Below are 22,076 nucleotides of genomic sequence, written 5' to 3'. Positions count from 1 at the left end.
AAACAATAGAACCATTGAGCTGGAATCATCAAATGCAGTGTTCCCATTTAATGTGGGAGAAAATTGATATACCAAAAGTTTGATTTCCCAACTGATAAATGGTCAAAGGTTATGAATGGACAGTTTTCAGATAAAAAAATTAAAGCTGTTTATAGTTGTGAAAAAATACTGTAAATCTCTATGGATTAGAGAAATGTAAATTAAAGCAACTCTGAGGTATCACCTCATCCCTAACATGACAGAAAACAAAAAGGAAAAATGTTGGAAAAGATGTGGAAATATTGGAACACTAATGCATTGTTGGTGGAATTGTGAACTAATCCCACCATTCTGGAGAGCAATTTGGAACTTTGCCCAAAGGGCAACCAAACTGTGCATACCTTTGATCCAGCAATACCACTACTAGATCTGTATCCCAAAATGATAATTAAAAAAAGGGAAGAGGATGTACATGTACAAAAATAGTTATAGCAGCTCTTTTTGTGGTGGTAAAGAATTGGAAACTGAGGGGATAATAACCATCAATTAGGAATTGGCTGAACAAGTTGTGGTATATAAATTTGATGGAATACTATTGTACTATAAGAAATGATAAAGAGGAAGATTTCAGAAATACCTGTAAAGACTTCCATGAACTGATGCTGAATAAAGTGAGCAGAACCAGGAGAACATTGTACACAGTAACAGCAACATTGTGCAATGATCAAAAATGATTTACTTAGCTTTCCTCAGTAATACAATGATCCAAGACCATTCCAAGAGACATATGATAGAAAATGGTAACCACATCCAGACAATGATTTATGGAGTCTGAATACAGATTGAAGCATCCTTTTTTCACCTAGTTTTCTTTCTTGTGGCTTTTCCTTTTGTTCCTATTCTTCTTTCATAATGTGACTAATGGGGAACTATGTTTAACATGATTGTACATGTATAACCTATAACAGGTTGCTTGCTGTTTTGTGCATGTGGTAGGAAGGGAAAGAGGGAGAAAAAATTAGAACTAAAATCTTAGAAAAATGAATGTTGAAAACTATCTTTACATGTTGTTGGAAAAAATGAATACTATTAAGTGGGGAAAAGTTTAATTGAAATTGTCCACAGTCAGACAATGAGTTAACAAGAGTCGAGCCTAGAAATCATGTCTCTGGAACCCTGTTCTTTCCAACATACTATGTTGATTCTTCTTTATAAATTATAAAGGACTACTTGCTTATCTACATGCTTCTTTCTGGACATTTTAATTGTAAATTTCCAGTAAAGAAATTGAATTCATTCAATAGAAACCATGATGTCATTTCAGTTTTGATTCTGTGTGTCAACATAACATTTGCTATTTCCCCATTAATGCACTATATCACATCTAATTTTAATTCTTATTTTCTTGTTGAAGCAGCCAAGTATTATAGTAGATAGAGAGCTAGAGCTGGAGTCTGAAAGGCTTGAATTCAAATCCAACCTCTAATACTTTTTAGCTCTGTGACCCGGGACAAGTCACTAAACCTTTCTCAGCCTCAGTTTCCTCATATGTAAAATAAAGATGGTAATAGCACCTACAGCTCAGGATTGTAGTGAGAAAAAAATGTGGTAACAATTTTAAGTGCAAATGTTACAACTCTCAGTCATGGTAAGTTTCCTGGAGCATTGAGAATTCAAGTGCCTCAACCAGGGTCACACAGTCAGAAGGTGTTAGATATAAAACATTTGTTCTTACTGTTCAATCCTTTCAGTCATGCCAATCCTTTGTGACCCCAACTGGGGATTTCATGGTAAAGATGCTGAAGTGGTTTGTCATTTCCTTCTCCAACTCATTTTGTAGATGAGGAAATTGAGGCAAACAGGGTTAAGTGACTTACCCAGGGTCACACAGCTAGTAAGTGTCTGAGAACAGATTTGAATTCAAATCATCCTTATTCCAGGCCAAGATCTCTATCCATGTCACAACCCAGCTACCCCAAAGACATGAGTTCAGGCTTTTCTTCCTATGAGGACAGAGGAGAGATCTCTATCTAATAGACCATATTGCTTCTCTCTACCCAGTATGGATTGCATATAATATATATGATTTTAAATCTAGGCAATGAAGAGTAAGTATTTATTGAGGCAGTTTTGATGTCACAAAATCCCAATTTAAAATTAGATGACCAATTGATCTCTTTTATTAAATTTTCTGACTATATGTACCACATGACCTAGCACTTAGCACAGTACTAGTCATAAATCCAGCTTTTAATAAATGATCGCTGAAATGAATTTAATCTAATTGAATGACTGCTTTTAAACCAGGTATAAACTTTGATCATATGCATTATTTAAGTAATTATCTCAAGTATACATGATTCACTTTGGCATCATACCATTTTCTGGAAGACAGAGCTAATAATCTTAAGTGTGCTGACACTAAAGAATAAATATTAAGAAAAAATTAAGCAACATATAAAATGCAAAAAATAGTTTGTGTTTTTCAACTTGAGGGATTGTATATATGTATGTGTGTATAAATCTTCTGATATATTAGTATATTTTTATAATCTGGTGATATCATCTATTCATATCAGATGATTAAACTGGGATTCACATAAAGTTTGACATACTAGTTGCAACACTGGCCCACAGAATACAAGAAACATGATAACAATAATTTTAAACTTCATATTTGGTTTTAAAAAATGAATTCCTCAAGTCCAAGATAGAGAAGCATATTTAATAGCATTTCATAGGAAAAAATAAAGATCTGAGAGTTTTAGTGAACTATAAATGCAATATGAATTAATAGTATGATGTGGTAAACAAAACAAAAAACTAATAAAATTTCAGGCCGCTTTAAGGGAGGTAAAGCATACAAGAAAATGATAGTCCTAATGTAATCTGCCATGGTGAAGCCACTTCTGGGACGCTACATTAAAATCAGGAATCACATTTTCAGTAGGGAACTGACTAGCTGGAGATTGTCCAAAAAAGGACTAGGATTGAGAAGTACATTGCGTTTGTGTCATATGAAGATCCATTGCAAGAACTGGAGAAGCAAGCAAGCAAGAGAAAAGAAAATTTAGTGGAAGCATGGTAATTTTCTTAAAACATCTGAAGGATTAGCCAGTAAAAGGAGCATTTCTGCTTATTCTCAGAGCCAAGAAATAATACTATAAAATGATGAGAGGAAGATTAAGAATTGAAGTAAAGAAGTGGGAAAGGGAGGGTCACATAATTCTAAAACCGCTTCTTCATGAAATGGAGATTGTTCACACTCACTTGATGTACACAAACCAAGATTGATACTTCTTGAGTTTGTTGTCTGGAGCACTCTTATTCAGGTAAAGGATGGACTAGATGTTCTCAGCGTAATATCTAGTGTTGAGATTCAGGAGGTTTTCTAATCTTTTGAAAAAAATTACATGGTTTTAATGAGACTCAGTGTGATGAATAAAATAACATATGATGTATTTTATTCCTCTTTCAGTATATTCACATTTTTCTAGAATGCCTACAATTGCTAATTAAAATCTCCCTATTCCAAGATATTGAGCGTGATTAAATAGATCACATGTACTATGTCAAAGAAGTGGGGAAATTTATTCTAGGTCAAAGAATATGTATGTTTGTAGCCCCAAATATTTAAGTATTTAGTGAATAAAATAACTTTACATATATCACTCCACCCATCTCTGCCCTGCCTCAAGAAAAAATCCTTTCTATAGGTGTTTCATTTATCCCAGTACACTGGGATAGGAAAAGTTAAATGGAATGGAGAAGTTAAATGAATATGTTTATGTATGTATGTTTGTATATGTACACATCCATATGCTTATACACATGTATATAAATTTCATATAAAAATACAGAACTATGTAGAGAAGCCAAAGACATTTCTTCATTGACAAAGTTACAGCCATAAAACAAGCCTACCTAGTGTTTCCAATTTCTGACAAATTGAAGCATTTTCCTTAATATGGCATGAGCTATACCATTGAAATAAATTAACTGTGCTGTTCAGGAGAGGAAATACATGATTCACTGTTTAATATTTTACAATTTACATATATTCTCCAAGGGGAAATATGCTATTTTTAGTAGTGAAATTTCTGAGGCATATCATCTTGCCTATACTATGAAACTTTTGCAATGGATTTTCTATATTAGAAACCTTTAGGTAGACCATATTTATTCCCATTTTATGTGACAATAAAAACTGCTCATTCATCATTTCTTAGAAATAAGGAGTCCTATATTTGGTATGTTAGACCATCACATATTTTATATACTAAGATATATGCATTATATATAATATAATAAATTATTTTTCCTCAAGGCATGAAATCAATATAGAGTTTCATGTTTCTGTGTAAAAAAAATGAAAAATTCTCATTAAAGCATAAAAATGGCAGGGAAACTAAAGATTATAATTTTATTGGTATGAAGATTTTCTTTGGTGAAAAAAACTATATACTCACAGAGATTAGCAAATAGATACTTTTAGAGAGTTCCCTGAAGCATCCAAGTATTCAATACATGAGGTGAGGAAAGGATTATGACTGTGGGTATGAAGTTAAGAAGATGTATGTGAGAGACATTGGGGTAACAGACCTGGCAAGACTGAAACTGAATAGAAAAGGGGATAAGGGAAGAATCAATGATGAATTTTGAAATTTTATCAAAGAGTAAACAGGAAGATAGTAGCTTCCTTAACAAAAATAGAGATGTTTGGAATAGGAACAGCTTATACAGAAAGAAAATTAGTTCTAGCTGCCTACAGTACATGTAAGAAGCAACATCTAGATGCAGTTAAGGATGAATGACTTGAATTCAGGAAAGGTTTTAGGGCTGGAAAAGTGAATGTAAGACTCATTTATGGAGAAATCACATTCATGTTATAGTAATAACAAAAGAGAACTTACTAGGGGAAATAACATGAAAAATGCTTTAACATGGTAAGATGTTTAGGAATTGATAATCTTATTTCCAACTTTATGATCTTTATTGAATCATTTTGCTATAAAATGCTTTAAGATTGAAGAATGTAAAAAAATATAATATGGAAAACTATAGGAACAGCAAATATATCTATAATTGTATTCTTTTACAATAAGGCTACTGGAGAAAATATTAAATATTACAAATTGATTTTGTAATATCAGTTATTTCCTGCATGTTACTACATTTAGGGGACTGTGATTGGGCATGAACTTTCCCTTAAATAGATGCACTAAATGATGGAGCCATATTCAACTTTGTTGTAATGTCAAAAACAATAAAAATAGAACAATTATTGAATATCACTAAAACATAATAGCCCTTATTTAGGACCACAATTATCTATCAACAGGTGTTGATCACTTACTATGTACCCAGTACCATAAGTTCTAGAGATAAATTTTCAAAGCATGGAGAATGAAAAAAAATCTTACAAAGATCTTACATTCTAATGGGAGAGTAAGCAAAAACACATAATGTATAATATATTTGTTATAAATATAAAGCTAATAAATACAAATATAAACAAAAGATGTAAATATGATGGAAGATGCTAGAATTTGAGATCAGGAGAGTCTTCATTGCAAAGACAGTATAAGAAATTGTTTTCTCTTGAAGTATGAAATACAATAACATATTTCTGAGTGACAAATGAAAAATTGTCATTATAGTATAAAATGGCAAGGAAAATAAAGGGTATGATTTTATTGGTATAGAGAGTATCTTTGGTGAAGAAAACTATATACGAATGGAGATTAGCAAATAATATACTTTTAGAGAATTGAGTAAATATTGAACAAAGATAAGGACTCTATATAACCACAAGAATATCTATGTCAGTATTATAAAGTTTACCTTACTAAAAATTGTGGTGAAAGTATTCTGGCCTTTAGCATCTCATAGTAAGTCTTTTCCACATTTCAGATTTTTCTTCCTTTTCATGACATTATTATTGAATTTATATATATACAAATATATTTTAAATTAAAATGATTAATAAGCCTCTTGCTAGCCAATTAAAACTTAAATGATAGACAATTTACTCTTCATATTAAAATATTTATATATGTAAATTATAGCAGTATAAGTTATGACATAGCAATTTTAAGAAATCAATCTAAATGTGTATGTGTATACATATTTGTACATGTTAGAAATATATTTAGAAATACTCTAAATATAATTGTATTTAGAATCAACTTGTTTTGCGTTTAAACTTTTCATAAGTTTTGGTTTAACTTGCAGCTTATTTGAATATTGAAATGTCGATATCCATATTTTTCATCCTCTTCTTTAGATTGGACAGATAGTAATAGTACTACTATTTTTAAGACCAATTTATTCCTCTGACACTCACTAAATCTCTGAAAGAATCCTCTAAAATGAGAGCAGCCAAAAAAGAAGAAAAGTAGACTTTGCATAAGCTAGTCACCGAGAATAACAAATCATTTTTGAAACTTCCCTCAGCTCTTTCTAAATTTACTTTTTTCCCTCTTTAGCTTCATTAAGTATGACCTTGCTCTTGTCTGACTAAGGAACATCATTTCCCACAACCCCCCATTTTCTGTTACTTCAGTCACAGTCCCTGTGACTTTCTTTGAAATATGATCCACCCTTTTACTCAATCATTATTTTTTTAATTGATCATTTGCTCAATCATCATGTTTTCAAGAAGGGAGAATGATTTAAATTTCTATTCTATTAATTCTAAGAATGACAATAAAGAGAAATAAAAAATATTAAATACGTAGCTGAGGTAGGATCCATTATTAACTCTGTTCTCTGACCTATATTTGAGAGTGGTCATAGATTTTAGTGTTAGAGGTCATCTAAACCAACTTCCTCATTTTACAGATGAGGAAACTGAGGTGAAGAGTCCTTCATTTGTGAAAGGTCATAGAGGTGGTGAATTATAGTATTTTCAGGAGATGGAGTCCTCTTTCAATCACATTTTTCCCTTTTATAGTTAGCTAGGAGATACATGTTGCTTTGTTTTCAGAAGAGAAAATTAGGGGATTTGTGGAGCTTGGCTTGAGTTGCTTATAGTTCTGTAAGTTCACTTGGTTCCTCAACTGGCACACCCGAGCTTCTTATTGAAGGATTCGATTCTCACCCAGTGTCTGGAGGGACTGATTGGAAATATACTTGGCATTATGAACAGTTTGTCAGCTTTACAAATACACAAGGTTGTACACAAAAACATATGTTCCAGGAAACATAATGAATAAGAAATGCTTTTCAGAGAAAAAGCCTACATTCAAGTATCATTTCTGAAACACATCAGCTCTGCAGCCCTGGACAATTGCTAAGTCCTTCTATTGGACTCTACAATTATAATTTAAAATTCCTGATTTTTATTTTGTAGAGGAACATTACTTACCAGGAGTTCCCTACGTGAAAAATAACACAGATCTAAATCACAAAGGTCTTGATTCTCCAAAATTGTTTTCATCACGATGTACTCGGGTATAAATGCAATAGATGAGATATGTGGAATCGGTTACTGTCTTACCACAATTCATTAACTTACTGAATTTAAATACTTCATTTCTTGTTGCTCAATTTTCCTGAGTGTAAATGAAAGTGTTCTACTTGTATTATTCCTAAGATCACTTCTATTTCTAACGTTCACAAGATTATAGAATCTTAAATTTAAATTGAAAGGGACCTGAGATTCCATATGAAACCACCCATTTCATAAATGGGGGAACTGAGGCATAGAGAAGTTAGATGACTTGTCTATTGTCACGTAGCTAGTCTGGCAGAATTTATACTTTAGTCTTCCTGACATCAAATTCAGAGCCTTATCCACTAAACTTGTTTTTTCTCATATGACTCTGTAATGGCTATCACACAAGCAAAGCACAAGACTGGCAATTTTCTTTCTTTTTTAACATTTAATTTATTTATTTTCAGTTTTCAACATTCACTTCCAAAAGTTTTAAATTTTCTCCCTCTCCCTCCCTGCTCCTTCCTCAAAACAACATGCAATCTGATATGGGTTCTACAATACATTCCTATTAAACACATTTTCACATTAGTCATGTTGCATAGAAGAATTATAATGCCTGGCAGAAACCGTGAGAAAGAAAAGAAAACAATACAAAACAAAAGAGAAAAGAATCTGCTTCACTCTGCATTCCAACACCGTAGTTCTTTTTCTGGATATGGATAACATTTTCCATCAAGAGTCCTTTGCAAAAGTTTTTACGTCTTTGCATTGCTGAGAAGGGCAAAACTGGCAATATTCTATAGATTACTGATCAGAATAATTTTTTAAATAATCTACAAGTAGTTATTGACTGGAACTATAAGAGAACGGCGAAGACAGAAGGGAAGGGAATAAGCATTTATTAAGTAACTACTATGAACCAGGCACTGTGCTAAGTGCTTTACAATTATTGTCTCTCTTAATCCTCACAACAACCATGAGAGGGAGGTGTTATTATTATACTCACTGTACCATTGAAGAAACTGAAGCAAACAAAGGTTAAGTGGCATGCCTAGGGTGACAGAGATAGTAAGTTTATAAGGCTGAATTTGAACTCAGGTCTTCCCTACCTGGTTCCAGACCAAGAGAGCCACTGAGCCACTTAGCTGTTCTACTAGACTCTCTGTATTGATATGGTCAAATCATTTAGTGACAATTATTACAACTATTTGATGATTTCAGATGAATTGTAATAGATACACTAGAAGGGCTAATTATGGTTGTTACATTTTTTAAAGAATTGCATTTAGAATTAAAAGAGTAAAAGTCCCAGCTCCAGTTCTGTGCTGAAGATAGCTCTAACTTCTAAGCAGTTGTTAAATGTGTGGTATGAGCACTGAAAACTCAGGAATCAGCAAACACTACAAATCAGGGCAGAATTTGTTGTTTTGTTGATTGGGTAATGCAAGGCCTCTGCTGACATATTGAATGGAAGCTTCTGTGAATTCTTTTTTTTTAAAATGTTACAAGCTAGGAGAGCTTCCAGGATGAAGAAGTCTCAATAGCATAATAGAAAAATTCCAGAAAATCAGGAGTACAGCCTGGAGTGGAATGCAATGTATGTACAAATCAATTCCAAGAAGAAAAAAGTGCCCCAGACTCAGGGAACTATGAAAGCCCCCATGTATAAGGAAGAACCTAAACTGTCTTTTCAAAGAAGTAAGGGATCCCAAGAAGGAAAAAAAAAACCCACTAGGAAGGAATGCATTCTACATGCTCGGGACTGTTTGTTCAAAGGCAGGAAAGAAGTGGTTTTTATACACAGCTAGCAGGCCAGGTTGACTGACATGGATTCTGAATGAAGGGGGAAAATGTAGAAAAGGACAATGACAAAAAAAGAAAACCAAACCCCACCCCCCAAAACAATTCAGTAAATAAGTAGAGTCATAGTTGAGGATAGAGAAAGCCTGGCTAAGGAGTGTGTATTTTACCCTAGATCCCATATCAATAGACTGAATATTTCTGAATAGTGGGTGACATGGCCAAAGCTGTGATTTATTAATATCAATTTTAGAAACTAAATAGAGGATGGGTTGAAGAAGGGAGGGAACTGGAGGCAAGGACACAATAATTGGGATACTATTGCAACAGTCCTGGTGACTGACAGATAAGACTTGAATGACAATAAATGCTGTGTGAGTGGAGAGAAGGGGACAGGCAAAACATTTAGTACAACTGAGTACAATGAATAAGCAAATATATCTTCTTCATTAGCCCAAATAAATAATATGTCTTACTCATATACTTTATTGCAAATGTATCAAGATTTTTTTGTGTGTGTTTAGTGGAATAATCATAGGCAGCATAGGCAGCTAGGAGTACAATGGTGAGAGCACTGGGCCTGGAGTTAGGAAAAACAAAGTTCAAATTTGATCTCGGACACTTACTTGCTATGTGATCCTGGGCAAGTCACTAAATCTCCGTCTGCCTCAGTTTCCTGAACTATACAATTGGAATGATAATAATAGTACCTACATCCCAGGGTTCTTATGAGGATCACATTTAAAAAACACTTAATACAGTACCTGCCACATTTTGTTGTTGTTATTCAATCATTTCAGTCATGTCCAATACTTTGTGACCCTATTTGGGGTTTTCTTGGCAGAGATACTGGAGTGGTTTACCATTTCCTTCTCCAGGTAATTTTAGAGATGAGAAATTGAGGCACTCCAAGTTAAGTGACTTGTCTAGTGTTACACAGCTAGTAACTGCCTGAGTCCAGATTTAACTCATCAAGATTTCTGATTCCAAGCTGTAACAACAATGCTACTTGCAGATACTGTGGTTGTGTAAGGCCAACAACAAGACTAACAACACCAGCACACAGGAGGGCTGCTTTTCTAAGGAAAGCAACTTTAAGGGGTTTACAATCTCACTTTAATCAAAATATACATATATATATATATATATATATATATATATATACACGTGTGTGTGTATACATCTGTATACATACATATATATACATACATACATATATATACATACATATATACATACATATATACGTATATATATACGTATATATATATATATATATAATTCATTTACTTCAGGGGGAAAAGTTAGCACCCTGAACTTCAGAGAAAACACAAACCGAAACTACAAGCAGAGATTATATAAACAGAGGAAATAACACAAATCATCAGACAGGCTTCTGTCTCAGCATAGCAATACATACATAGTTACCAGAGAGAGAAGCACCAACATCTGGGTTTTCAAAGCAAGGGGGCTCCTTAATAGCTACCCAAAGTTTCCCACCAACACTCTTCCAATGAGTGAGCCCAAAGCAAAATGCTAACCTTCAAGTATACATACACACTTCTTCAGGGTCAGAGGATATCACAACCATGAGACTCAAACTCCTGTGACCTAGGCCTTCCTGTGACTTAAGCAGGTCATCAAAGACTCCCAAATCAATCAAATACTCTTGATTGAAACAAAAGCAAGACTCAAAGGGGCTTGATTGCCTTAGTACTAAGGAATACTCCAAATTTTAAAAAAAATCAGCAAAAAGTTCCACCCTGCTTGCCATTGCACAAGCCCAGTGCTCTATCCACTGTGCCACCAAGCTGCAACATAGCAGGTACTTAAAAAAGATGGGGATTTCTTTCTTTCCTAATGAAATACAAATTCATTCCATGCTAATGAATCCATGATTACTTTTTGCCACCATGAATTTTCCCAATCCATGGATATCACTATCATATGAGATCATACGAGAGTTCACCATTTTTTAAAAAATATTGAACAGGGATCCCATACTAAAACTTTTGTAAAGCACTGAATTGAATACCTAAGGTCTCTTCCAGCTATACAACCTCTGTTTCTCTGATTCCACATGAATCAGGAGTCTGCTATATACAGAGCACAAATCTGAGTGAAGGAGGAGATTAGTCTTGAGAGGGAGAAATGACATATACTGAAATAATTAAAACAAACAGTAAAATAAGAAAAATGTTAAGGAAGATGCAAAGTTCTTTGGGAAGGCTAAGAAGGCAAAGAAAATTATCTTCATAGAAATGAAACATCTATCCTAGAACTTCTAATTCACTACTTAAATTTCAATTTGTTTTATCTTCTCTAGCTGAAATCTTGTGTTGCCATTTTTAGACACAACACATGGTTGTATTTCTATCAGCCCTCGTGCATAACTTTTGCACACTGCCTTCTATGCATTGTTATGCCATTCCCCTTGAACAAGACCAAATTGAGCCTGTTACCAACCCAGATAAGCTCATTTTTAAGAGGAAGTAAATTGTCCATCTGATAGAAAGAATGGAAAGGAAGATAAATAGAAGACAACTATTAACATGACAAACTGTGCTATGTTCAAGCAACATAGAAAACTTATGAAGTAAATCTTATAATGTTGACTTTCAACAAACTATCACATTTTGTTTTTTTATTGTGCATATTTTATTACCCAAAAGCTCAGTATGCATCTATACTTTAGTACAGTGTTAGGCTGTTTTCTGTATTGCTGTGCATGCTAATAAGCATTTGTGCCATCTTTTATGTGGATTTAATATTCATGTATAAAACCTGGACAGAAAATTACTCTTTTACTAGGAAGTAAACTATGTACATATCTGAGGAAATTTTACTTTCTACTCCGTGTCTTTTCCGAGTAAGCTTTCCAAATAAGAACTGTTCCATTTTCTTGACTTTATATAGTATTGATGGTTGCTATAAACTTGCAAGTTATTTCAGTTAAGGAGACATATATGCCTACATCATTTTATTGAAAATACATAGTTTTACTGGTACTCCACTGACAACACCTTGTTTGAAGGATCCAGTAGCTCCCAAAGGATACATTTAGAGGTTCTGTGACACATTTTGAATTTCCTAAAGTAGAACTGGTATTTTGTTTAGACTATAAGGTTTTTCCTTTGATGTATGAAAAGATTATATAGGACTTAATGGCCATTTATAGTGTCCAAGCTATCCTCATTCCTCAAGATTCTGTTCATTTCCAGAGAAGTGTGGTCAAGCCCTAAAATATGGAGGTGGTCTGGGGCATTCTCAAAGTTTCCCACAAATAAAAAGTACCATGTAAAACAGAATTAGTCATTCCAGGAGAGGGACAGTACTCTGGGTGATCTAGAGTGGAATCAAAATGATTTGTTTCTATAATTATTTCTCTAAAATGGATCTTTAACCAAATTAATATAAAGGAATGGACAGAATACGCAAGAAAAATTGTGCACCTTAATAATGTATGTTCCAAGTTCACTTTACTTTTATTAATAGAAATTCTCTTAGTTAAGTATAAATGAAATTTGGACATAAGAACTTTGTGTGTCCTATTAAAATTGAATTCACTAAATATTTATTAAGTGTCTGCTACATGCTGTTCTAGGTGTCAGGGATAAGAAAAAATCATTGAGAAATTGAAATAGTTCCTGACCTCAAGGAGCTTATATTCTTTATTTTCTAGCTATGAACTGTCTTTTAAATGTCTTTTAAAGTCTAATTTTTTCCAGTGTTTGGTGAAATAAATCAATAACTTTGCTTGTTTTTTTTTAACGTAAGGTAACTAAATTTATGACATCAAGGATTTTAAATGGAATTTACAAATTTACATATGTTTTATCTTTCTATCTCTTTTTAAAGAATAATGCATTTTTAGAGAAAAGTTCAGTGTCAGATGCCAACACCTAATATAAATTTGTTCCAAAGTGTTAGACTACAGGGTATAGAAGGCATTCCTTTTATCCATTATTAGACTTTATTCCAATTGATGATTTGCATTATATTAAATGATCTAAGGGTGAAATATTTTCTCCACATTTGTGGAACCACATATACAACTCTAAATCACCATGGTAACAAATCTTTTACTTAGAGAATATCTCTTAAATTTTTAAAATTAAAAATCCCATTTCTCATTTCTTATGAATAAGAACATTTCCAAATAACTGGAAGGTGTAAGTCCTATATGTTGCTCTCACTTACCCAAGAGCATATTCATTATCTGCTAATATATACTTGTTCTCCTTCAAAACTTGTTTGAATTCCCTGGATTATACTCATATCAAGAAGTTCACTTAACAAAGATTTAATTATTCTTTGATCATAGAATAAAGTGTAAATGGAACAGGAATAATAATTATTTATTAGGAATTCTAATTGGCATCATCTCCTTATCTGGAACATTTTGCATAGACAGTAATGTTCTAGGTTTTGAATTATATATATAAATTTATGAAGACTAAAGTATGTAGGAGGATTTTTCCCTATTATTTAGTTCTTTATAGACTTCCTGTAAGTTGTTCCTCTGAGGCACAGGAACAGATTTGGAGAGCTGCAGATTACAATCACTGTGATCTACTGTGGTACCAGTGATAGGGGAATTAACATGTAACCAAGAGGTCAGCACTGTGGGTACAAAGACAAAACCAACCCTACATAAAAATAAGACAGAAATAAGGACCACAGGACATGAGGCATCTCAGGCCTGAAGAGCTACCAACTGAGCGCCAAAATGGAGAGGCAAGTCCAAACAGCTGTTTTTCAAAAAAAAAAAAAAAGCAAACAAAAAAAAACCTTAGTAGCTAATGATAAGACCAGGACAGCAGTATACTGCCAGGAACCCCCCAGTTTCTCCCTCGTTTTCACTGGCTTCATGCAGCATTCCTAGCTTCATCCAAGGACACCCTATCTTATTACCCTTCAGCAACCTATGTATACAGGATCAGGTTTGGGGAATTGGTCTAGCATCATGATGAGACACAATTAAAGTATCCCTTTCATTTCATTAATAATGTGGCTAAGGACAGGAAGATAAAGAAAGAAGGTAAAGAAGGGTGGTAATTTTCACCTTTAAAAGAATTAACACATTCTTTTGAAATGTTGAAGAAGCACCCCTTCTTCACTAATAACAGATCGTTTCTTTGTTTTTAGTGTGTAATAGACCATCTTTCCTAAGGTGTTTTTTTTAAGATTTAAAGCGAGACATTTATTTTGCTATTCATGCAAAACTTTCATTAATTCATGCACAATGAGTTTACTCGTGACTCTTTCATTCTATTATATGTATCTCTATCTATCTTTATATTTATATCATTTGTATCTATCTAGCTATAAATTTTCTGGTGCCCTGGCAAAATTCTGCTGTCCTTAAAATTTCTTTAGCTTTTTTTCCTCTAGTCAAAAATATTTTTAGTCAGTGAAGATTTATGAAAATATTCATATTCCTATTAATTATTGATTCTAAATAAACAATTTGACATTTTAATTAGTAGACCTTTTTATAATCTGACTTTAACTAACCTTTCCAGAGCGATTATACAATACTCCATTCAAATTTTTCATAAATGCTTGTTGACTGACTTCACAACTTGATTTTAGCCAAACTGGTCTATTTGCTCGCCCTGTTACATTATATTCTATGTCCTTCCTATTTTTTGCAAAAGTTCTTTTTTTTTTGCTTATTTTAATAGTACTTTATTTTTTTCAATTACATTAAAAGATGTTCTCTTCCATACCTACAATATATTTCCCCCTTCACCTTTGCCTCTTAGGATTCCTAGCTCCCTTAAAAGTTCAGTTCAAGTACAGTCTAGTACATGAGTCCTTTCTTGATTCCCCAGCTGCTTGTATGCCAGGAAAAATGCATTTACTTGGCATACATTTTCTATTTTTTATGTGTTTATACTAAAAGCATTGTTGAAAAGAAGCCCTTTTCATTTGTCTTTGTATTCCCAGAGTCTAGCACAGATCCTGGCAAATGGGTGCTTAATAGATGGTTGATGATTTGTTGATTGGTTGATTAAATAGATAATCTGAGTGTAAAACTTCTAGTGACAAAAAAATTAAACTTAGATCAGTGAAATTATAAAGGTAGGTTATTCAAATATTTTAACACTTAGATTTCTTTCCAGGAATATGGAAATTAAAGATATTAAGAATAACACTTGAAAAATTATCCTACTTGGCAACATCTTGAGCTTTCTTATCCTCTTTGACTCCATATTAATCCTTATTCTCCCTTCTATGAGTTCTATAGAGCTCTCTGAGCTCTATCCTAGGCCCTTTTCTCTTTATATTTTTTCCTCTTTATTATCAGATAACATCCCACTGATTACATTATTCCATCTAGATGCCGCTCAAATCTGCATATACAGAATTAATTTGTCTTTTACCCCATCACCAACTGCCTGAATGAACATCTCTATCTGAATGTCCCATAGACATCTCAAACTTGACATGTTTAAAACAGAATTGATTGCTCCCCCTATCTCCGGCCCCACTACCAAATAAATAAAATGGGGATAATAATATTTGCACTAGTTACTCTAAAGGGTTTTCATGAGGAAAGTTTTGCGTAAACTTTGATGAATCGTATACCATGATGCACTCTGGTCCATCATGATATATGCATAAAGCAACTGATTTCACCTTATAGTTGTATAGCTTACAAAGTATATTGTTATAGTTTTGTCCTCTTCTCCCTTCCACCTCTATACACACATTATATTATTTTATTTGGGCAGCTAGGTGGTTCAATGGACACAGTGCTAATCATGGAGTCAGAAAGAACTGAGTTCAAATTAAGCCTCAGACAGTTACTGGCTGTGTAATCCTGGGCAAGTCACTAAACCTTTGTCTGCCTCTGTTTCCTTATCTGTCAAATTGGAATATCACAGCACCTCCCTCAGAGGGATTATTTCAATGTGCTTGCACAGTGTCTGACATATAGTGAGGACTTAAAAAAATACTTATTTCCTTCCTGCACACTTCCCCAAAACAACCCTGAAAAGATCATAGTTATTATGTTGGTATTGTAGTAGAGGAAAATGTTTATTGTCAAACTGGTAAGTGGTTGAACCAGGACTCAAACCTCATTTTCCTCATCCCAAGTTCATGACTGTTGCTATTGAACTATACTGCCACAGAAAAGGTAAATATGTTAAAAGGTATTTTTTAACCATGAAATAACCTTATTCACAAAGATTTTCTTATTATAGTCAATTCTCAACTTTCACATGGGCAACATTCCTAGAAAATAGCATGAAAGTAAATAACGTGAATGTTGATACATTGAGCCTAGGGGAAATAGGAGGTTAGGTTCCCTGACCATGAAAAACTCTACTCTGTAGCTAGATATTGCTGAAAATGTACTCTTATGCATATGATTCTTTATAACAAAACAATAATTCTGATAACATGTGATGTCCCTAACACAGGAACCATGAAATAACCCATAAAATGCGGGGGATAGGAGAAGCAACTCTGGACAGGATGGGGAGAGCCAGGGGTGGAGATATAATAAAAGCCCTGAGATAAAAAAAAATCAGAAAGAGTCAAAACCAGCCATCTTTAATCTTCCTTTCAGTTTAGTGGGTTAACAGTTTCCCAAAGAAAGGCAAAGGGCTCAAGGCGAGTCCATGGCTCCTTGTATGAGCTCTGAATGCCCATCCTGGAAGTCTCCCCTTCCTCAGCAAAGGGGGCCAGACAAGAAAGGAAAGGGTAGCTCTATTCCACATAGGAGCATGGCAACAGGGGCAACAGGGCCTGTCTATGCTAGCTCCGAGGTAACCGCCATCTCATTTACCCACAAATTTAGTTGCTTTTCCATTTTTTTAATTCCCTCATCCTGCAATTGAAAAGTTACTATAGCATTTCTGGAACATATTTAAAGAACAATTTTAATAATATTTTCCTCTTTGTGGCCATAACAAATCATGAATTCATTCATATCAAACTTATGGCCTACAGTGGCTATAGACATCCTGGGACAAAGTTTATCTAACATCATTATTTTCTTACTAAGTCACATAAATAACTTTGCATGCTTGGATTTGGAATCCAAAGGACTTGAACTCTGCTTTGGGGGAATCAGTGCAAAACAAAGCTTGAATTTTAAAGACAAACAATGGACACATGCAATGAATGCATAGGGAGTTCTTTACGATGGTAGAGTGACGAAGACCAATAAAGTGCCTAATAGGATACCAGCCCCTCCACAAACTTGTGAACATCTCACCTGTATCAGTAAGGCAAGATTCATGACCTCGAAGATAACCATGAACATGCCTGTGTAGTTTGGACTCACAAAGTGTAAGAAATTCTCTAGGTAGAAGGCAGAGGAAGTATAACATTTATTTAGATACCAGAGGATCAAATACCAGAACCAGTAATTCCAATTTGTTATAGCAGTAATTGTATTCCAAAACCAGTAAGTCTACCTCAATGTAACAACAAGGAATGTATAATACAGTATTACAGCAAAGAACCAAATCATCCTGTAATCTTCCCCCCTGCTGGGGTCTTCCCATAAACACTCACAAATCCCAACTGTCTGCTTGCCTGTATTCTCTTCCTGCTCTGTTCTCTGCTTTCCACAGCTCCCTGCTTTCCACTTTCCACTCTCCACTCTGCACTCTCTCTGCATCTCTCTGAGTTCTGTACCTCACTAGTCTGCAGATTCTCAGCTCTGTCATCTCAGAGTTCTTACTTCTCTTGGAGCTGAATTCTGAACTTACAATGCCTACCTTCTGGGTATATATACTTTTTTTTTTACGGCCCAAGAGCTTCAAGCCCAATCAGGAAAGCGTGTAGGCTTGCCTCTAATCAAACCTCCCTTAGCCACACCTGAGACCTATTGAATGGGCAGGAAAGATCTTTAATCACTTATTGGCATCACATCACCTCACATTTTTTTTCTCTACTGCACATAGCAGTGAATGTGCACTGTTGCCAGTGTGAAAGTAAAAATGTGGTTACCAGTCAAATCACCAGAATGCTTGAAGTCATGAAAACTAAATGCTTATATGTTGAGAATTGACCATATTTGTGAATTTTAAAAAATAAAGAGTGAGCATTTAGCAAGCATCTACTATGTGCCAGGCACTACGCTGGGCACTAAGGATAAAGACAAAAATAAATCAATTTCTTACCCTGAGCTTACATTCTTCTAGGGAGACAACTATCATATATAGAACAAATTTAAAGAGCATAAACGTAAGCAAATAAAAATTAATTAAATACAAAGTAGGTAAGAAAGGTGAGCTCTAGTGCTTGGGAGAATCAGGAACAATTTCATTTAGAAGGTGGGGATTAACTGCATTTTCAAGAAAGGTAGAAATGAGTAGAAAGTGTACTTCAGGTATAGCAGCTAGTCAAAGCTTTAACTCATTACTAATATCTGAGAAATCTTCAAGTTATTTATCTGCAGTAGAATCAGTTGTTTTCTTTTCATCATCAAACACAAAAACTGACAGTACATTCATGTATTATATCAATTGATCCTCACAACAACGTCTGCATATAAGTATAGTAGTTTTTATCATCCTCATTTTAAAAATGGGTAAATTGAAGTTAGTGATATGTCCATGGTCACACTGATATATGTGTGTATACATATATGTATTTATGTATGTATCAAGGTCAGGATTTGAATCCACATTTTCCTATCTCCAAATCTAGCACTTTATTATTCATCTGAAACAAATTTATAACACTACCCTTTAAAATAATGACTAGAAATTGCACTGAAATGAATGGCTACATATTTTGGCAGTAGCATTTTTATCTGCCAAGTTGATTTTATGTTCATGGCGTATACATATGTATTTAAGTGTATGCTGTATGCACACACACACACACACACACACACACACACACACACACACACATATATATATAGTGTGTGTATACATATGTGTGTATTTATGTGTATGCTGTATATATGCATATATACGTGTCTATGCGTACATCAATAAACTCATTGAGATATATATATATATATATATATATATATTTATAAACCATGGTAATAGGCTAAAACATTCTAAGAGAATATTTTTTTGATAATTCTTCGTTGCTGTGGATACTGTATGTGATGAACATGACTTTATACGGATTCAGTACAGATATTTTAGTTCTCAGGTCATAAAGAAGCATAAATTGTGAAGAACAAAACAGTATTTAAATGTTTCATAGCAAAACTGTACATTATTTTTGAATCAATAGAATACGTCTGCTTGCCTTTCCATCATTCTTTTAATCGCCATTCTTTTAAAATTCCTTTGTCACCTTTAAATTCTCAGGGAATGTAAGGACACAAATCTTTCTTAAGGGTTTGGTTTACTTTTGTATGTAGGACATTTTTATTCTGAATTGCTTATCTAAAATTCTCAAAATGCATTTCTAAGGATAAAATGTTTTGCTTTTAACTCTCTCTTCAAAAGTTATTTTGGCTAAATACCACCTGCTGATCTCTCTAATAAATACAGAGAGCTATAATTTTTTTATATTTTTTTTCTGAATATGTGCTTTGAAAATACAATCACTGACAAATAGTTTCTACTTGATGGATGCCTCAAAGACTTTTGATGATATTTTACTTTCTAAGAGTTGTCTTCCAGGGGAATGGAAAAACTCAAATTTAGCTTCCAAACTCCAATGACTTTTTTGTTTTTGTTGTGTATTTTTTTTTAATTTCCCCTACTCTCTTCTTTTTCTAGGGCAGTGGATAGAGTGCTTGGCCTGGAGTTAGGAAGACATCTTCCTAAGTTCAAATCTGGCCTCAGCCACTCACTAGCTGTGTGACCCTGGGCAATTCACTTAACTGTGATTGCCTTGGTTTTCTCATCTATAAAATGAGCTGGGGAAGGAAATGGCAAACTGGTAATCTTTGCCAAGAACACCCCAAATGAAAACACAAATAGACAGACACCACTGAAAATAACTGAACAACAATTTCCCCCCCCACCCTATCAAGATAGGACAATCAGATTAAAGACTAGCTAAGAAGTCATGAACTGATTGGCTTAATTCTGAGAGGAAGAAAGTGAAAGGGACCAGAAGAAGTCAAAAGACCAAATAACAGGGAATTTGTACTTTTAACTTTTCCAGTGCCCTTGTAATGAGGTTTACTACAGTGCCCCCACCCCTTTAACCTTGGCTCATATTGGCTTAACCTTTGGTAGTTTCTCCTATGAGATGCAAATCAGACTTCAAGGTTGCATTTGAACCTCTCTTTTGCTAACTTATTTGATGCAATACTTCATCTTATTAACTACATTATGTTCAAAAAGTGCAATGGATCCCACAAGTGGATAACAATCAGTGAGTTGGTTGGTGGACCATAGATCAATAAGGAGCATCACACTCACTCCTGCTCCCTTTGGCTTGCTGACATTTCATGCTGAGAAAAGAGGAAGGCAACAAAATCAAAAGGTCAGCCTTACCTGCCTTTTTACATGCTTTCTCCCCATGTCCCAGTGACAAATAAAGGACAGGAGTTGCTTGTAGCACTACAAAATCCCTAGGGGGTGATTTATTGGTTTGTTTGTTTGTTTGTTTGAAACTGTCCCTGTCTTGTTCACTCTAGAATTACTAGGTCTACTAAGGCATGATCCCACTACCTTTCAATATGGGAATGTTGGACTGTTTCATTTTGGCCCTTTGCTGGCTGACCCCTCTTCAGACAACTTATTTGCCTCCCCCTTGGTCACAAGATTACTCTGGATATCCATTTGGCATTAGTAATCTTGTGGCTCAGAATTCCAGAGTGCAAAAGATCTGAGAGCCAAAGCTTCCCCAAGAGAAGGGATTATAAAAGTGAACCAGCTCCCAACCCACAGGAATGATGTTAAGTCTCAGAACTAGGTTCAAAATGATTCTCTATTAGAAAAAGCTGGGGTCTAGGAATAAATCACTTTTGGTCTTTTCAAACAAATTTACTATATCATGACATTGCATTTGTGCCTGCATAGCCGTAGCCCTTCCATTGCAATAGAAGTTTCCCCCATACTTAAAATGTTACATATTCTGAATTTTTGCTCTGACTTGAAGCTGTATCTTTGAGCTTTTTTTTGGATATTTCTTATATGATCAGGATGGTGTCTAACATCCCCAATGAATTTATTTTAAAGATAACATTTTTATTTATAACTTGTTTATTAATTATATTTATTTTTAATTAATCTCTCTGCCTTTCTCTACCCATCAAGTCACCCTTCGAAACAAATACTTAGAGAGAAAAAAAAGCAATGCAGGAAAATTAACCAGTAATTTTCAAGTATCTATTTTTCCCTTTTCTACTTCCGCTCTTTCACTGGGGGAAAAAGATAAAAAAGAATTACAAAAACTTTCTATCTTATAAGCACAGTAGAGCAAAACAAATTCCTGAATTGGTCACATCTCAAAATGTGTTTTTTATTCTATTTATTAGTCTATCATCTTTCTGTCATAAGGAATTCATTCATTTGTTAAGCCCATATGTCAGAATTCTGCTGCTTCACAATTTCAGTGCATTTTCATGTGCACACTCATGTAGAATATAGTTTCTTTACATTTAGATCATTTGAAAACCTTTAGAGGCCCTAATCCCATTGGTATCTGACACTCTTTTCATTGGTGTCACTAAAAGTCCATCTCTCTTTAAGCACTAATAGATACAGAATAATAATACCTTCATATCTATCAAAGGCTTTTAACTTTTTTCAAAGAATTTTCACACACAGTATATTATTATCTCATTCTCTTGTTTCCCCCTAAAACTGGGACATTAATAGAATCTCTCTTTTCATGGAGACTATATTTGTGAACAAAGAATATTTCATGTTTGTCAAATACTACAGCATAATCATTATGTCCCCCC

General features: G+C 34.1%; 1 protein-coding gene across 1 annotated transcript in view; it reads left to right on the top strand.

Moving 5' to 3' along the window:
* Positions 1 to 22,076, top strand: part of LOC118843733 (CUB and sushi domain-containing protein 1-like) — a 2,679,416-nt gene that overhangs the window by 1,127,646 nt on the left and 1,529,694 nt on the right.

The sequence above is a fragment of the Trichosurus vulpecula genome, chromosome 3, assembly GCF_011100635.1.
Source record: "Trichosurus vulpecula isolate mTriVul1 chromosome 3, mTriVul1.pri, whole genome shotgun sequence".
NCBI classification, from domain to species: Eukaryota; Metazoa; Chordata; class Mammalia; order Diprotodontia; family Phalangeridae; genus Trichosurus; species Trichosurus vulpecula.
This window is presented reverse-complemented; position numbering and strand designations above follow the sequence as displayed.